The 18,207-nt window shown below is 50.9% G+C and overlaps 1 long non-coding RNA gene across 1 annotated transcript; it reads right to left on the reverse strand.

The window, feature by feature from the left end:
- Positions 1-345: 345 nt before the first annotated feature.
- Positions 346-7,347, reverse strand: LOC140403762 (uncharacterized). Its single transcript, XR_011938413.1, has 3 exons — positions 7,265-7,347; positions 2,653-2,753; positions 346-895 (listed from the first exon to the last, which is right to left on the reverse strand). It is a non-coding gene; the product is annotated as an uncharacterized lncRNA (long non-coding RNA).
- Positions 7,348-18,207: the final 10,860 nt, after the last annotated feature.

Raw genomic sequence — 18,207 nt, forward strand, 5'->3', positions numbered from 1 at the left:
TCGAGAATATCGGAATACCCTGCCAGCCTGAACAGACGGTAAATCCCCGCCCCTTGTACCTGAATGGTGGAATTGGCTGGACATAACCTGTGACTCCATACCCACAGTTGGGTCTTAGTTGCTCTCCAATGGGGCTGAACACGCCATTGAGATGGCTCATAGTCACCTCAGGGCAATTAGGGAAACAGGAGGGGGCTGGTGTGTGGGGAGGGGGGGGGGGTTGTATATAGGTATGCGGGGGGGGGGGAGGGGGAAGTGGAGTATAAAATTCTGGTGTTGAATATTAAACACACTCATACCCTGCAAGCCAAAAGATATTTGGTTAATTTTTCATGAAAAGTCACCAGTGAGGTGAAAGTTTAACAAAGTTACACAGCTCTTGCTCCAATACATCGGTTTCCCTTTTATAAAAGAATAACCCCAGGACCGTTCCTCGAACTCTCACAATTCCCGAGGTTTTAAGCTCAGTTTCTGGCTTCTGTTCCCATGAGCGGCTGGTGCAGAATCGCTGCCAGTGTTCCCGATGTGACTGTGCGCTGTCCACGGTGCTGAACTGACGTTTGGGCGAGTGGGCATTGGCAAGGGCAGCGGTCCATCTCCCGGGAGCGACGGGTCTCCTCCCGCCCTTCGGACGCTCCACTGTAAACCTTGCCCGCTTGAGACTTGCCTTCTTCCCCCTGAGTACGAGGCGGGACTCGTCCTTATCGGGGTGTGAAAGAGAGCCGTGTTGGGGTGCAGTTTGCCGTGTTGGGGTGCAGTTTGCCGTGTTGGGGTGCAGTTTGCCGTGTTGGGGTACAGTTTGCCCAGCAGCGCCTGGACCCATCGTCTCCGCTGTCGGTCATGCGTTGAGCGCGACTGGTCATGCAAGAGCTGGTGCTCACTGACAGACCTTGCACTGCAAGAAAATACAGTTTTTAAAACTTGCAAAGTGACCCAAACTCCCAAACCTCACTATCTGTATCCTCTAGAGCCAGGCTTGTCCGAATGAATGCTTTTCTGCATTCTTTTTTTTTCCAATTAAGGGGCAATTTAGCGTGGCCAGTCCACCTACCCTGCACATCCTCGTCTCAGGAGTTGTTACACCTGATGCCATAGAGTTCATCGATGACTTTCTGCTTGATGGTTACTGGTTTTCCTCTTTGAGCACCGACGATTGGTGGCACTGAATCATCTAGTCTCATGTGGAATACAACTGGTAGCCTACCAATGATGTAGCAGGCAGCACGTCTGGGCAGCACGGTAGCATTATGGATAGCACAATTGCTTCACAGCTCCAGGGTCCCAGGTTTGATTCCGGCGTGGGTCACTGTCTGTGCGGAGTCTGCACATCCTCCCCGTGTGTGCGTGGGTTTCCTCCGGGTGCTCCGGTTTCCTCCCACAGTCCAAAGATGTGCAGGTTAGGTGGATTGGCCATGATAAATTGCCCTTAGTGTCCAAAATTGCCCTTAGTGTTGGGTGGGGTTACTGGGTTATGGGGCTAGGGTGGTGTGGACCTTGGGTAGGGTGCTCTTTCCAAGGGCCGGTGCAGACTCGACGAAGGCCAGACAGCAGGAAGGCCAGACAGCAGGAATAAACGTCCATTGGGGACTCCCAGACAGGGGCTCCCCATAAACGGACAATAGCCCCCCCCCCCCCCACCACCACCACCAGGGAACACAGCCAGCCATCAGCCCCACCCGACCTGGTGGAACCACCTTGGGCCCCCATCCGGCCCAGCTGGCTCCCCGCTGTCTCTTTGTTTTCTGTATTTTACATATCCTTTTTCCACTTTGATTTGGGATAAATAAGCGTGCCTTGTAATATAAGGTTTCACATGTTGAGACTGTGTACAGTTTTTGATACATGTTGAGACTGTGTACAGTTTTTGATACATGTTGAGACTGTGTACAGTTTTTGATACATGTTGAGACTGTAGTTTTTGATACATGTGTTGGTTTTGTCTTGTTCTGTAACAGTTGATATAAAATGTGAAAAGCTCAATAAAAATACTTTTTTTTAAAACCCACCTGGTTCTCTAATGCCCCTTTAGGGAAGTAAATCTGCCGTCCTTACCCGGTCTGACCCTACATGTGACTCCAGACCCACAGCGACGTGGTCGTCTTTTAACTGCCCTTGGAAATGGCGAGAAAGCCATTTTGTCCCAGGTTCGAATCCTGGCTCTGGATCACCGTGTGGAGTTTGCACATTCTCCCCGTGCCTGCGTGGATTTCACCCCCACAACCCAAAGATGTGCAGGGTAGGCAGATTGGCCGTGCTAAATTGACTCTTGATTGGAAACAATTAATTGGGAACTCTTACATTTATTTTTGTTCAAACCCCATCAGTGTACCTTCTTTACTCATCTAGTCTGACATCGGATTACTGTGACGAATGGAGAGACGCTGCCAATGGGATTTCCCGCTGAGTCCAATCTAATCCATGGCGTCGGCAAACCCATGGCAGGGATGTTCGCTTATCGGCAGGACTGGAATATCCCGACAGCCCAGACAGCCGGAAGATGGCGCCTGATGCGTTCGAAGCCTGTGGCTTTTCAATATCAATCTAACCGACATTGCCTGGCCCATGTTATTCCCTTTTAACTGGAATAAATGGGGCGTCTGCGGGGAACCTTGGACATCCCAGCGCAAGTGAAAAAGACAAATAAATACTCACACCACAGCTCTCGTCTGGTTTGGGGTCGGCAGCAGGGTCACGGCCATCAGGATTAAACCAGCCAATGGCAGCCCATTCTGTGTCGCGTGCATTGCCAAACGCTACAGCGAGGGGAGGGAAAGGAAAACAAACTGTGTCCATTTCACCTGAACAAATCTTCAGTCCAGTCGTACGTGTTTGTGCCTTTTCATACAATCATAGAACGTACAGTGCAGAAGGAGGCCATTCGGCCCATCGGGTCTGCACCGACCCTTGGCAAGAGCATCCTACCTAAGCCCACACTCCCACCTTATCCCTGTAACCCAGTAACCCCACCCAACCCAACCATTTTGGACACTAAGGGCAATTTAGCGCGGCCAATCCACCTAACCTGCACATCTTTGGACTGTGGGAGGAAACCGGAGCACCCGGAGGAAACCCACGCAGACACGGGGAGGACGTGCAGACTCCGCACAGACAGTGACCCAAGCCGGGAATCGAACCTAGGACCCTGGAGCTGTGAAGCAACTATGCTAACCACTGTGCTACCATGCTGCCCCTTTTATGTACTGTGTGTGTCTAATTGGGATCGTACTGCAAAGATACAAAGTATTAACAGTACAGAACACGGCCATTCGGCCCCACAGATCCCCGCCTCCACCCCATCAACATATCCTTCTATGCCTCTCTCCCTTGTGTGCTTCGCCTTAAAGTCATCCACGCGATTTTCCACAATTACTCTTTGTAGGTCGGGTATTTTTGGCTGTCCAGTGAATGGTAACATTTACTTTGTCAAACGCTTTAATAATCTTGAATACTTCTATCAGGCAATGCCCCAGTCTTCTCTATTCCAAAAAAAAAAACCTGTTCCATTTTTTAAACCATTAATTTATGGGATGGGGGCCTCACTAGCTGGGCCAGCATTTATTGCCTATCCCTAATTGCCCCAGAACTGAGTGGTTTGCTAGGGACACTAGTGAACCAGATGGGTTTTTATAACAATTGACAATGGTTTCCTGATCTACGTTGGTCTTTTAATTCCAGATTTTCTTCTGAATTCAAATTTTACCATTGGCCATAGGGGCGTCAGGGTAGCACAGTGGTCAGCACTGTTGTTTCACAGTGCCAGGGCCCCGGGTTAGCACTGTTTCTTCACAGCGCCAGGGCCCCGGGTTAGCACTGTTGCGCCACAGCTCCAGGGTCCCGGGTTCGATTCCCGCCTTGGGTCACTGTCTGTGTGGAGTCTGCACATTGTGCCCGTGTCTGTGTGGGTTTCCTCCGGGTGCTCCGGTTTCCTCCCACAAGTCCCGAAAGACATGCTTGTTCGATGAATTGGACATTCTGAATTCCCCCTTTGTGTGTCCAAACAGGTGCCGGAATATGGCGACTGGGGGCTTTTCACAGTAACTTCATTGCAGTGTTAATGTAAGCCTACTTATGACAATAATAAAGATTATTATTGCTAGTGGGATTCAAACCCGGACCCCTAGAGCATTAACCTGGGACTCTGGATTAAATGCCCTCTCGCTCGATACGACCTCTCATATGTATAACTTTTGCACCTTCCCCATTGTCTCTAAATCATCATCCATACAGAATCCATATAGTGCAGAAGGAGGCCAATCAGCCCATCGAGTCTACACCAGCCCTCCGAAAGAACACCCTACCTAGGACCAATCCCCCACCCGATCCATGTAACCTCACCTAACCTTTTGGACACTAAGGGGCAATTTATCACGGCCAATCTACCTAACCTGCACATCTTTGGACTGTGGGAGGAAACCGGAGCACCCGGAGGAAGCCCACGCAGACACGGGGAGAACGTGCAAACCTCACACAGACAGTCACCCGAGGTCAGAATCGAACCCAGGTCCCTGGCACTGTGAGGCAGCAGTGCTAACCAGTGTGCCGCAGATGTTAGAATGGTTCATTAATGCCCTTCATGAAAGGAAATCTGCCATCCTTTCCCGGTCTGGCCTACATGTGAGTTTAGCTGCACAGCGATGTGGTTGGCTCTGACCCGTCCTCCGGAATGGGTGGGCCAGCCAATCAGCTCCAGGGGCAATTAGGAATGGGCAACAAATGCCGTCCCACTGACGCCCACATCCCAGAAAGGAATAAAAGAAAGAAAACACAAGGTCCGTTTACATTACTCCCAAGTGTGGCCATAGCAACGTTCGATGCAGATTTCATCTAACCTCCCTGTGCTTAATTCTGCCGCTCTAGAAATGAAACCCGATGTTTTGTTTGCTACTTTTTAAATGGCCTCACTAACCCGTTTCACGACTCTGTCCGGTCCATCATTTACATGGGGGTACTGACTTGTTTATTTTAAAATGGGTTAATATTGAGCAGGTAAAGGAATATCGCTGAAAAGAGAGATGTTGCTGAAGCTTTTCACCTTGCACTCCTCAGGCCAAATTTCGAACTATCACAACAATGTATACCGCATGAGGAAAAGTGTGTGGATAGTTGCAAGTGATCAGAGTCGATTTGCCAGCCAATCAGCGCACATTTCTCTGGTAGTATAAATTGTTGTTTGCAATTTGGCACTCTTGCATTTGTCCTGATTAAGCTTCGACAATGTGTCTCTCTTTTCAGCAATATAAAAGATCTCACTGGACTGGATTGGATTGGATTTGTTTAGTGTCACGTGTACCGAGGGACAGTGAAAAGTATTTTTCTGCGAGCAGCTAAACAGATCATTAAGTACATGGGAAGAAAAGGGAATAAAAGAAAATACATAATAGGGCAACACAAGGTATACAATGTAACTACATAAGCACCGGCATCGGGTGAAGCATACAGGGTGTAGTGTTAATGAAGTCAGTCCATAAGAGGGTCATTTAGGAGTCTGGTGACAGTGGGGAAGAAGCTGTTTTTGAGCCTGTTCGTGCGTGTTCTCAGACTTCTGTATCTCCTGCCCGATGGAAGAAGTTGGAAGAGTGAGAAAGCCGGGTGGGAGGGGTCTTTGATTATACTGCCCGCTTTCCCCAGGCAGCGGGAGGTGTAGATGGAGTCAATGGATGGGAGGCAGGTTTGTGTGATGGACTGGGCTGTGTTCACGACTCTCTGAAGTTTCTTGCAGTCCTGGGCTGAGCAGTTGCCATACCAGGCTGTGATGCAGCCTGTTGCAGCAAGTATTTGTGCATTAATGTTGCAAACAATCTCTAGCCTTGTGCTCCTTTCTGAATGAACAGAGAAATGATTCTCAATTGAAAATACCTGATTGGGTATAGGAGTCAGGATACCTGGGAATGTTCGTTGACCTTAGCAATCATACTTGCTGGAAACAAATAGCTCAAAAACACACACTTTCATCCTGCTTCTGATCTGTAATGGAGATCACTTGATCTCTTAACTGGTCCCATCCAGCGCCTTACTTTAATGCTGTTAGACTTTGTGACTTCAAAGGAGCAGAGATCACCTCCGCAACAGATGAACACCCGCATTAAAAAGGAGAGAAAGGAAAAACCTCTTCTGGATCCCACTCCTTTCATAGAATTTACAGTGCAGAAGGAGGCCATTCGGCCCATCGAGTCTGCACCGGCTCTTGGAAAGAGCACCCTACCCAAGCCCACACCACCCTATCCCCATAACCCAGTAACCCCACTCAACCAACACTAAGGGCAATTTTGGACACTAAGGGCAATTTAGCACGGCCAATCCACCTAACCTGCACATCTTTGGACTGTGGGAGGAAACCGGAGCACCCGGAGGAAACCCACGCACACACGGGGAGAACGTGCAGACTCCGCACAGACAGTGACCCAGCTGGGAATCGAGCCTGGGACCCTGGAGCTGTGAAGCAAATGCGCTAACCGCTATGCTACCGTGCTGCCCTCCAGGTTGGAGAAATAAATGCAGAAAATACTGTTAATACTCAGCCAGTCAGATGGAGTCAGGGGTCAGAGAAACGGAGTTAATTTTTCAGGTCGATGACCTTGTCAAAACTGCGGGGGGGGAAAAATCAGAGATGCAATCGAGGCACAAGCCATCGCACAAGACAGGGCACGGTGGTCAATCCATAGAATCACTACAGTGCAGAAGAAGGCCATTCAGCCCATCGAGCGTGCACCAACCCTACCAAGAGCACCCTGCTTGGACCCACTTCCACGCTCCAACCCCGCAACCCCACCCAACCTGAGTATCTTTGGATACTGAGGGGCAATTTAGCATGGCCAATCCAGCTAACCTCCTTAAGGAATTTGGTTGTCCCACCCGGGATTAGGAGGGTAGCTAATCAACAGGTTTCGGGAAAGTTCAGATGCAAGGAAATTAAGAGAGGGGAAGTAAGAAAGACTTACTTTGGGGCAATTATTGCTAATGGTCAGGATGAAAGAAACATTTTAGAGATGGCAACTTTTGGATGTGCCTCAAGGCGGTCAGCTGACACAATAATGGACCAACCCCCACCCTTCCCTATGTTGGAGGGAACAAATTGCTTCCTCCATTGCAGGTCTTTCCATCACAAAGAGGACCTATTGCAAAGTGGCATCACCAGTGAGCAAGAGTCAGCCATTAACTGAAGCCAAGGAGCTTTGAGGTTGGGCAGCCCTGGCAGGGAGCAGAACAAGGCCAGGAGATTGGGGCATGAGGTTCCGGGGGAAGTAAAACGACAGAAAGGCCTTACCCACTGGTGGCGAAAAGTAGGACACGTCTCTAGTCTCGCATTGCTTGGCCGGAGCCAGTTGCTTGTCTGGACGCTTTCGCCGATTGTAAGAGTCACACGGTGTGATGTGAACTTATACCCATGGAACTGCACTAAATCAGCCCCAGGTCCTGGTGCACATTCCTACTGAAAACAAACAAAAAACTAATTCTTCAGATCTCCAGCATCATAATGCTTGACATTCCATGGAAGTTACCGAGGTAACTAATGGTTTCTGTGTGTGGCTCCATGTTCCCTCCCCAGACATTAACCACATCAGTCATAGACATTTATTCCAAGTACAAGGATTCGCCAATTCCATTTGCCATTTTGTCGGCCTGAAGAGTTATTTATGTGTCTCCAGAGGGTTGAAAAACAACTCCTCCCCCATTTGCTAGCTTTGCAGGAAATCGTAGCGACGTTTCCCTAATTGGCTTCTCAATGGCTGCGACCCATGAACATTGCGGTCTCATAGCATCCCTACGGTGCAGAAGGAGGCCATTCGGCCCTTCGAGTCTGCACCAGCTCTCTGCAAGAGCGAGCTACCTGGGCCCACTCCTCCACCCTATCCCCTTAACCCTACCTATCCTGCGCATCTTTGTGTCGTGTTAGGTACACCGGTCTAACACTGGCTGCAACTGGCTGCAGCTCCGTTCAGAAAGATACTCCAGACCTTGAAGTTAGTTCAATCAGGTTTATTGAACAAAGAGCACAGAGTTCGACGCTCTGCTAACTTAAGTGGTTACTCTGTCTGACTGAACCAGACTAGCTCTTAGCCACGTGGTGGAGGTGTGAGATTGTAACACCTTTGACTGACTCTCTAGATGTTCATCAGTGGAAAGAGGCGGAGTGTGAGTGCCTCATGTCTTTGAGAGTCAGATCCCACCCCAGAGTGTCCTGCCTGCTCATTGGTCATGCCCTGTTCTCTGTGTCCATTAGCTGCTTGTCTGTATATCATTATGTGTGCCTGCATATCATGACACTTTGGACTTTGGGAGGAACTCGGAGGAAACCGGAGCACCCGGAGGAAACCCACGCAGACACGGGGAGAACGTGCAGGCTCCGGAAAGACAATGACCCAAGCGAGGAATCGAACCTGGTACCCCGGAGCTGTGAAGCAACAGTGCTAACCACGATGCTACCGTGGTGCCCGGTAAGAGTTGGAGAGATTCCTGGTCAGCTATGTGATGGACGGAACGTTGGAGTATCTACCATCACGATCCGTAGCTCCAGACTGCAACATGTAGGGAAAAGTACCTGTTACCGAAACAACACGGACTCCCCACGTGAATACCCAACATCACAAAGTACCTTAAAGTCATGGAGAGCTTCCAGGAGAAAGTTCATAGGAATTAGAACAAGAGCTTTAGTTATGAGGCGAGTGAAAAATAGACCTCATCCCTCTCGAACGGAGGAACTTATGAGGGGCTTCGATATCATAGAATCATAGAATTTACAGTGCAGAAGGAGGCCATTCGGCCCATCGAGTCTGCACCGGCTCTTGGAAAGAGCACCCTACCCAAGCCCACATCCCCACCCTATCCCCACGACCCAGTAACCCCACCCAACACTAAGGGCAATTTTGGACACTAAGGGCAATTTAGCATGGCCAATCCACCTAGCCTGCACACCTTTGGACTGTGGGAGGAAACCGGAGCACCCGGAGGAAACCCACGCACGCACAGACAGTGACCCAAGCTGGGAATCGAACCTGGGACCCTGGAGCTGTGAAGCAATTGTGCTAACCACTATGCTACCGTGCTGCCCTAAATATGGTAAAATAGGTCAATTACTTTCACTGATCCTAGAGTTGGTAACTGGAGAATATCAATTTCAAATCATCTAAAGAATGGAGGGAAGTTAGATTGTATTTCACGCAGAGGGATTTGGAATGTACGACCAGAAAAAAAACATGGAAGTATGACTTTAAAAGCTAAGTAGCAAAAACAATGGCAGGACATTGGGAAAGGGCTGGAGAATGGGACTAACTCTGTGATGGGACGAATGACCTCCTGTGTTGTAAAACTCTAATGATTCGGTTCGGGTGAATGACTAGGTGGTTAACAGAGAGATGATGTTTGAGACTTTTGAAGCCAGACACTTCACAGATTTTTTCCCCCACATGTAACTTGGTGTGCTGGACGCAAGAATTTTCTTTGAGAAAATATTTTATTAAGGCATTTATAATTTTAACACTTTTAAACAGAAAGATCCGACAAACACAAAACATCCACAATAACATAGCCATTACCCCACACCCAAGCATCGAACCGAACTATCATGGTCCACGTAGCGACTCCATCTCACGGTTCGCCCTTCATTGGTTTTCCTACCCTTATTTGTCACTTCCATGCCTCCCCCCCCCACCCCCGCCAATTTTCCTTGAAGAGGTCGATGAAGGCTGCCACCTCCGAGCGAACCCTGGTAACGAACCCCTTTCAGGTGAATTTGATTTTCTCCAACCAAAGAAACCCCGCCATGTTGTTGACCCAAACCTTCTGACTTCGGGGGCTCTGAGTCCCTCCATCCCAGCAGAATCAGTCCGGGCCACCAGGGAGGCAAAGGCCAAAACGCAGCCTCCCCCCCACCAGCACCCCCCCCCCCCCCCCCCCCCCCACACACCCCCACAGGCTCCCAGATCTTCCGACACTCCAAATATTGCTACCTCTGGACTCGAAGTCACCCTCTTTTCCAGGACCTCAGACATGACATCTACCAATCCCTGCCAAAATCCCCTCAGCCTCGGACACGCCCAGAACATATGTACATGGTTCGCAGAACCTTCCCCACATCGTCCACACCTGTCTTCCACCGCCTCAAAAAACCTGCTTATCCGGGCTACAGTCATGCAGGGCAGCACGGTAGCATAGTGGTTAGCACAGTTGCTTCGCAGCTCCAGGCTCCCAGGTTCGATTCCCGGCTTGGCTCACTGTGCGGAGTCTGCACACTCTCCCCGTGTCTGCGTGGGTTTCCTCCGGGTGCTCCGGTTTCCTCCCACAGTCCAAAGACATGCAGGTTAGGTGGATTGGCCATGCTAAATTGCCCTCAGCTAAGGTGGGGTTACTGGTTTACGTGGGCTTAAGTGGGGTGCTCTTTCCAAGAGCCGGTGCAGACTCAATGGGCCGAATGGCCTCCTTCTGCACTGTAAATTCTATGAAATTCTATGAAAATATGAGCCCTGTGGACCACCTTAAATTGGATCAGGCTGAGCCTGGCACACGACGAGGATGCACTGACTCTCCTCAGGGCCTCCTCCTATAACCTAACCTCCAACTCCCCTCCCAACTCTTCCTCCCACTTCCTCTTCGCCTCCCCTATTGGAACACCTTCCCACTCCATCAGTTCCTTATATATCTCCGAGACCTTCCCCGCCCCAACCTCTGTTTTTGACATCACCTTAAACGCAAGAATTTTCTTTATTTTTCATAAACATTTTATTGAGGTATTTTTTTGGCATTGTAACAGCAGCAATATCAACAGTGTACATAAAAATATAAATATAGTGCAAATACCTCCTCCCTCCCCCACAGGTCCCACCATTACTTAACCCCCTAATCTACGCGAAACTACCCCCCCCTCCCACTTCTGCTGACGATTAATTTTCCGCGAAGAAGTCGACGAACGGTTGCCACCTCCGGGCGAACCCTAACAGTGACCCTCTCATGGCAAACTTAATTTTCTCCAGGCAGAGAAAGCCAGCCATGTCCGATAGCCAGGTCTCCGACTTCGGGGGCTTTCAGTCCCTCCATGCTAGTGATATCCGCCTCCGGGCTACCAGGGAAGCAAAGGCCAGAACGTCTGCCTCTTTCTCCTCCTGGATTCCCGGGTCTTGCGACACCCCGAAATTCGCCACCTCTGGACTCAGTGCCACCCTTGTTTTTAACGCGTGGACAAGACATCTGCAAACCCCTGCCAAAATCCCCTCAGCTTTGGACATGCCCAGAACATGTGGACATGGTTCGCTGGTCCTCCCGCACATTTTGCACACTTGTCCTCCACCCCAAAGAATCTGCACATCTGGGCCACTGTCATGTGAGCCCGGTGCATAACCTTGAATTGTATCAGGCTGAGCCTGGCACACGTCGCGGTCGTGTTGACTCTATTCAATGTGTCTGCCCATGGACCATCCTCTATTTCTCCCCCCAGCCCCTCCTCCCATTTTCGCTTCAGCTCCTCGGTCTGCATCTCCTCTGATCCCATAAGCTCCTTATAAATGTCCGAAACGCTCCCCTCTCCTATCCATCCTCTAGAAACCATCCTATCCTGACTCGCCTTTAACGGCAGGAGTGGGAAGGTCGGTACGTATCTACGCAGAAAGTTCCGCACCTGCAGATATTGAAATTTGTTTCCCCCGCCAATGCAAACTTCTCCTCCAGCGCCCTCATACTCGGAAAGCTCCCCTCTATAAACAAGTCCCCCATCCCCCCAATCCCTGCTCTCCACCAAATTCGGAACCCCCCGCCCATCCTCCCAGGGCAAACCGGTGATTATCGCAGATTGGGGACCAGACCGATGCTCCCTCTGCTCCCACATGTCTCCTCCACTGCCCCCAGGCTCTCAAGGCCGCCACCACCACGAGCTGGTGGAGTACCGCGCCGGCGAAACGTAAGAATTTTCAATGAGGTAGTTCATCTTCTCCTCAAGTCCTCTGCCCAACGACAGGTCTGACCCACAGCGCCGACAGGTAGGGCAAAGAGTTCCGAATTCATCCCTGATGGAACGGCGATTGAACCCTGTGCTGGTGGCATCAATCTAATCCACACCAGCCATTCAACCAACTGGGGCGGGACATGAACCCACCGCTTCTGGCTCGGAGGCAGGGACGCTGCTACCCACCGCGCCACAAGACCTCCCAGGCAGGTTATACAATGCTGGAAGCACTGCTCGTGTCTGATTCAACCCAATGTGTGCTGTGGATAAGCACAACAGGGTTAAGTCCAAGAATCCAGGCAGATACCAAAAGCAAATAAGTCTGCATTCTTTGGAACAGAAAATGTTTGGCACTGAGCTTCAACGTCCATGGCGGCTGCTGTAGAAACAGCTTCTCGTCTCCAACAATTCCTCTCCCTCATTCCTGGAATCGCTATCGGAGTAAAGATTTACTGCCAGTTACTCGGCAGCTTCGCCGTGATCCTCGAAGACTTACAAACAACATCGAAAGCTACTCAAGGGCTTACTTCCTCCCTTCAAATGCCATCTCAAAGACGGTATTTTATGCCTTACCGTTCTGTAATTACGGGCATTGTTTCCCATGCGCACTAACTGTTCAATCACAGGTTATGAACATAGAACATAGAACGTACAGTGCAGAAGGAGGCCATTCAGCCCATCAAGTCTGCACCGACCCACTTAAGCCCTCACTTTCACCCTATCCCCATAACCCAATAGTCCCTCCTAACCTTTTTGGACACTAAGGACAATTTTGCGTGGCCAATCCACCCAACCTGCACATCTTTGGACTGTGGGAGGAAACCGGAGCACCCGGAGGAAACCCACACACACACTGACAGTGACCCAAGCCAGGAATCGAACCTGGGACCCTGGAGCTGTGAAGCAATTGTGCTATCCACAATGCTACCGTGCTGCCCTTGTGCATCTTGTAGATGGTACTTCACGGCTGTGCTGTACGTTGGTGATGGAGGGAGTGAATGTTTGTGAATGGGGCACCAATGAAGCGGGGCTGCTTTGTCAATCCACCTAACAAGCACATCTTTGGACTGTGGGAGGAAACCGGAGCACCCGGAGGAAACCCACGCAGACACGGGGAGAATGTGCAGACTCCGCGCAGACAGTGACCCAGCGGGGAATCGAACCTGGGACCCTGGCGCCGTGAAGCCACAGTGCTATCCACTTGTGCTACCGTCGCAGTTGATCGCAGCCCTAACCAACACCCCCCCCCCCCCCCACCCCCCACCCCCACACACACACATACACAGTAACAGTCATTAGGCAGTCAGGAGTGGGAAGCCCGGCTGATTATCTGGGCTCCCTTTCTAGTCCAGGACAGCAACTCACCAAGCCTCCTCCGACAGCACCTTCCAAACTTCTGCCAGCCAGAAGGGCAGTCGATGCATGGGGTCATCGGCACCTGCAAGTGCACCCCCCCCCCCCCCCCCCCCAACCCATCCTGACTTGGAAATAAATCGTCACTGGTGCTGAATCAAAATCCTGAAAGCCCCTCCCGCTCACAGCACTGTGGATGTAGCTGCAGTAGATGGAACCCATCGCTTCAAGAAGGTGGCACTCAACACCTTCTCATGGGGCAATTAGGGATGGGTAACAATTGCTGCCATTGCCACCCACATCCCAGGAAAGAGTGAAACACAATTGCAGTGCCGCAGGTGAATTCAGTTAACACACGGCAGGGATTCATCATTTCTGGCCTGGGTTAAGTGATGGCGCTCTGATGGAGTCACGGAATGATACACCTCAGAAATAGGCCCATGACCCTGCAGAATGTCCCCCTTCAGGTATTTATCCAATTTCCTTTTGCAAGTCATCGAGTCTGCTTCAAAAGCTTTTTAATCCAGCCTTATCGAGACATATAGGGGGCAGGATTCTCCGGGCCCTGGGCCGGGCTGGAGAACCCCCGCGACCGGGCCACGCCGACTCCGGCACGCGATTCTCCGTGAAAAGAAGAACAAGTCCGGCCGGCGCCTTCCGCACCCGCTCGCAGCCGGCGGGAACTCTGCGTGCAAGGGTCGGGTGGCGGCCTGTGGGGTGGGGGAGGGGGGCTCCGACCCCGGGGGGGGGGGGCCTCCGATGCGGCCTGGCCCACCGACCGGCCTCTCTGTCCCCCGGCCTCGTTTCCTACGCGCCGGCCCCTGTAGTCCTGCGCCGTGTTGCGTCGGGGCCGGCGCGTTGAAGGAGGCCACCGCGCACGCGCTCATTGGCACCGGCGCTACTGCACATGCGCGGATCCCGCGGCGCACGGTTCGCGCCGCAAACCAGAGTTACTCCTGGCAGCGGCCCGGTCACGCCGTCGTAAAACGTGACGGCGTTGACGACGGCGTGGACACTGCTGCGGGTTGGGAGAATCCCGCCCAGGATTCTCAGGCGGTAGATGCTGAGAGGGTTTTTTTCCCCTTGTGGGTGAGACTAGGACCAGAGGGCATAATCTCAACGGTCGCCCATTTAAAACACAGATGAGGAGGAATTTAAAAAGCAAGTTACTGCGGATTCTGGAATCTGAAACACAAATAGTAAGTGCTGGACAATCTCGGCAGGTCTGACAGCCTCTGTGGACAGTACGAAGTCTTACAACACCAGGTTAAAGTCCAACAGGTTTGTTTCGATGTTCCTGGTTCAACTGGTCCATGGGTGCTGAGTTTCTGTAGGAAGTCCGTTGTGTCGCGACAGAAGCTGGGCGTACCTTGTACGATGGGTTTCAAGATGCCCTCGATGTAGCTAGAGAGGTTCTCACACAAGGTCCCATTGCCTGAAACGATAGGGCGGCCTGGTGTGTTGGCCTTATGTAGTTTCGGGAGGCAGTAGAGATCTCCAATGCGTGGAGTACGTGGGATGAGAGCACGTAGGGTGCTCTGAAGATCTGGATCCAAGGTCTTGATCAGTCTGTTACGCACACATGAGTGCGGCCTCAACCAGGACCTGGGATTCATGTCGCATTACATTCATCCCCCACCATCTGGCCTGCGAAATCCTACCAACTGTCCTGGCTTGGTACAATTCACACCTCTTTAACCTGGGGTTACCCCATCTCTGGATCTGTAAAGATTTAATCACCTGCTAATGCTCGCATTCCAAGCATTGTTTGGCATCTTTGAATTTGTCTATATATGTGTTTCTGGAACAGACCTCTTCATTCACCTGAGGAAGGAGCAGCGCTCCGAAAGCTAGTGACATCGAAACAAACTTGTTGGACTTTAACCTGGTGTTGTAAGACTTCGTACTGTGCTCACCCCAGTCCAACGCCAGCATCTCCACATCATGGCAGCCTCTGTGGAGAGAGAGAACGGAGCTAACGTTTCGAATCTAGGTGACTCAAACGACTCAAAACTTTAGCTCTCTTCTCTCCACAGATGCTGTCAGACCTGCTGAGATTGTCCAGTATTTTCTGTTTTTGTTGGGGAGGATTGCATTGTGTCAGAGGGTAATGTATCTGCGGACTCTTTGATATCCATAGAATCCTTACAGTGCAGGAGGCCATTCGGTCCATTGAGTCTGCACCGGCCCTTTGAAAGAACACCATATCTAGGCCCGCACCCCGCCCTATCCCCGTAACCTCACCTAACCTGCACATCTTTGGGCACTAAGGGCAATTTTAGCATGGCCAATCATACAAACCTGCACATCTTTCGATTGCGGGAGGAACCCCATGCAGGCACGAGGAGAATGTGCAAATTCCAGTCACCCGAGGCTAGAATTGAACCTGGGTCCCTGGTGTTGTGAGGCAGCAGTGCTAACCACTGTGGCACCGTGCCACCCAGGGCTGTAGAAGCTTGGCAGTTAAGTATGTTCACAGCCGAGACAGATTTCTAACCAGTAAGAAAATCAAGGGTTACGGGATAAGGCAGCAAGGTGGAGTTGAGGATTAACACATCAGATCACTCATGATCTCATTGAATGGCGGAGCAGACTCGATGGGCCGAATGGTCCACCTCTGCTCTATGTCTTATTTTCAGGATCTCGGCTTTTTGATGACCATTTCCTGACAAAGGTTTCTGGAGTGGGATTCGAATCCACTTAGACGGAAGTGACTTGCCCAGCTCCATCACAGTTGTAGCTATTCATTGTGTGGTTTTGGTTAGGATGTAAGCTGCAGATAATGCAGCACTAAACCCAACTGGACAAGAAGAGTTAAACCTCACCCCCTCTGCCAGCTGCCCGTGGCAACACTGATATTTTCTCAGATCTAAGCATGCGCCTTTTTCTTTCACCTCAACATAGAAAACGCGACGCATTGTTTCAACGTTGCCAGGGTGCCAAGGGTTCTGAAAAGCTCTCCCGCATTCATAAATAACCCCCACGTACAATCAGACACCAAATAACTAGACACCATCTCGTCTGTAACTCTGAAGACAATGAAGGTCAGAGCGTCTCCCATCTGGGCTGCCGCAGCTGTACCCAGCACTCGGGTTTGTTGTTCAAGGTCTCCTCATCCACCTTCCGTCCGCCAGCATTTTGCTGGCACAGGTGAACTTTCTCCAAGTTCTGCATGCTGTATTTGTGGCATTGCAAGCACAATGCTGGGTGCGGTGTGTGTTCACTTGGCTCAGTGAATGGTGCTCACTTCTGGGTCACTTGATGCGGCCACTCCCCACTCCCTGACACAAGCGCGCAGCCTAGGGCATCCTTTCAGTGCAGTCCTCAGAGCGGACTGCAATCCCACAGGGGCCGTGTCCTGGGTAAGATGTCAGCCCACCATGACGATTGTAGCGTTGGACATTATAGATCCCATTCCACTGAGGAGTGTCCTAACCAGCCAACACCAAAGAGTGATCATTCATCTCATTGACAGCTTAATAGGCCTTTATAGAATCCCTACAGTGCGGAAGGAGGGCATTCAGTCCATAGAGCCTGCTGCATCAACCATCTGAAAGCGCACCCCAGTCAGGCCCACTCCCTCGCCCTATCCCCGTAACCGCACCCAACCGTTGGGACGCTAAGGAGCAATTTAGCACGGCCAATCCACCGAACCTGCACATCGTTCAGAGGAAACCCACGCAGAGACGGGGAGAATGCGCAAACCCCGCAGTCACCCAAAGCTGGAATCGTACCCAGATCCCTTGCGCTGTGAGGCAGCAGTGCTAACCACTCTGTTGCCCTTGTTTGCCACTTTTACCCACACGATTGTACTTCAAAAGCAATTGATTAGACACAACGGGGTGCAGATTGAATCAAAATTATGTGGCTTACATTAAAATTTGTCACAGCCGTTACATCCTGCGTTACCATTGTCCACTGGAATGAGAAACCCCTAGCTCAGCAACCGCCCCCCCCCCCCCCCCGAAAGCAGCAACCTTACCCTAGTCAAGCTGCTAGTCACATCATTCAGAATTAAAATGTCACGGTTTCTTCACTCAGCTGTGGAGTGCAGAATAATTGCACGGTAGCACCGTGGCTAGCACTGTAGCTTCACAGCTCCAGTGTCCCAGGTTCGATTCCCGGCTTGGGTCACTGTCTGTGCGGAATCTGCACGTTCTCCCCGTATCTGCGTGGGTTTCCTCCCACAGTCCAATGATGTGCAGGTTAGGTGGATTGGTTATGCTAAATTGCCCCTTAGTGTCCAAAACGTTGAGGTGGGTTTACGGGAATAGGGTGGAGGTGTGGGCGCAGTTAGGGTGCATTTTCCAAGGGCCGGTGCAGACTCGATGAGCTGAATGGCCTTCTTCTGCACTGTGAATTCTATGAATTTGATAACTACTAAAGCAAGGGTTCTACGTACAAAAGTGAAATTTGCTAAAAAGAGCAGTGGGGGCCAGGAGCATAGATGTTCTTTAAAGGGGGAAAAGCTGGCTGAACACACGAGGGAGAAAGGAATAGGAAGTTAAGTCCTGAAAGACGTGCTCGTTAGGCGAATTGGACATTCTGAATTTTCCCTCAGTGTACCCGAACAGGTGCCGGGATGCGGCAACTCGGGGCGTTTCACAGTAACTTCATTGTCGTGTTAATGTAAGCCTGCTTGCGACACTAATAAAGATTATTATTAATGCCGATGGAGTCGCAAGAGGGATGGGACGAAGCCCATTTTGAACCTGCGGCGGATATTTTGTACAACAAAAAGGTGATTTTAGCCACGAGTCCACCAGGGAACGTCGGCGCCACATTGGGAGGCAATGAGAGAGAAATTGTGAGTGTGGGGAAACCTCTCCCACTCCCCGACAAAGAAAAAGCAATTAACAGGACAGAAAGTAAGGGAGAATGTTAAGCCAGTGTCAAGAGCCCTTCACAACATGCCCTAGGAA

This window comes from Scyliorhinus torazame, chromosome 29, assembly GCF_047496885.1.
Source record: "Scyliorhinus torazame isolate Kashiwa2021f chromosome 29, sScyTor2.1, whole genome shotgun sequence".
In the NCBI taxonomy this organism is placed as follows: Eukaryota; Metazoa; Chordata; class Chondrichthyes; order Carcharhiniformes; family Scyliorhinidae; genus Scyliorhinus; species Scyliorhinus torazame.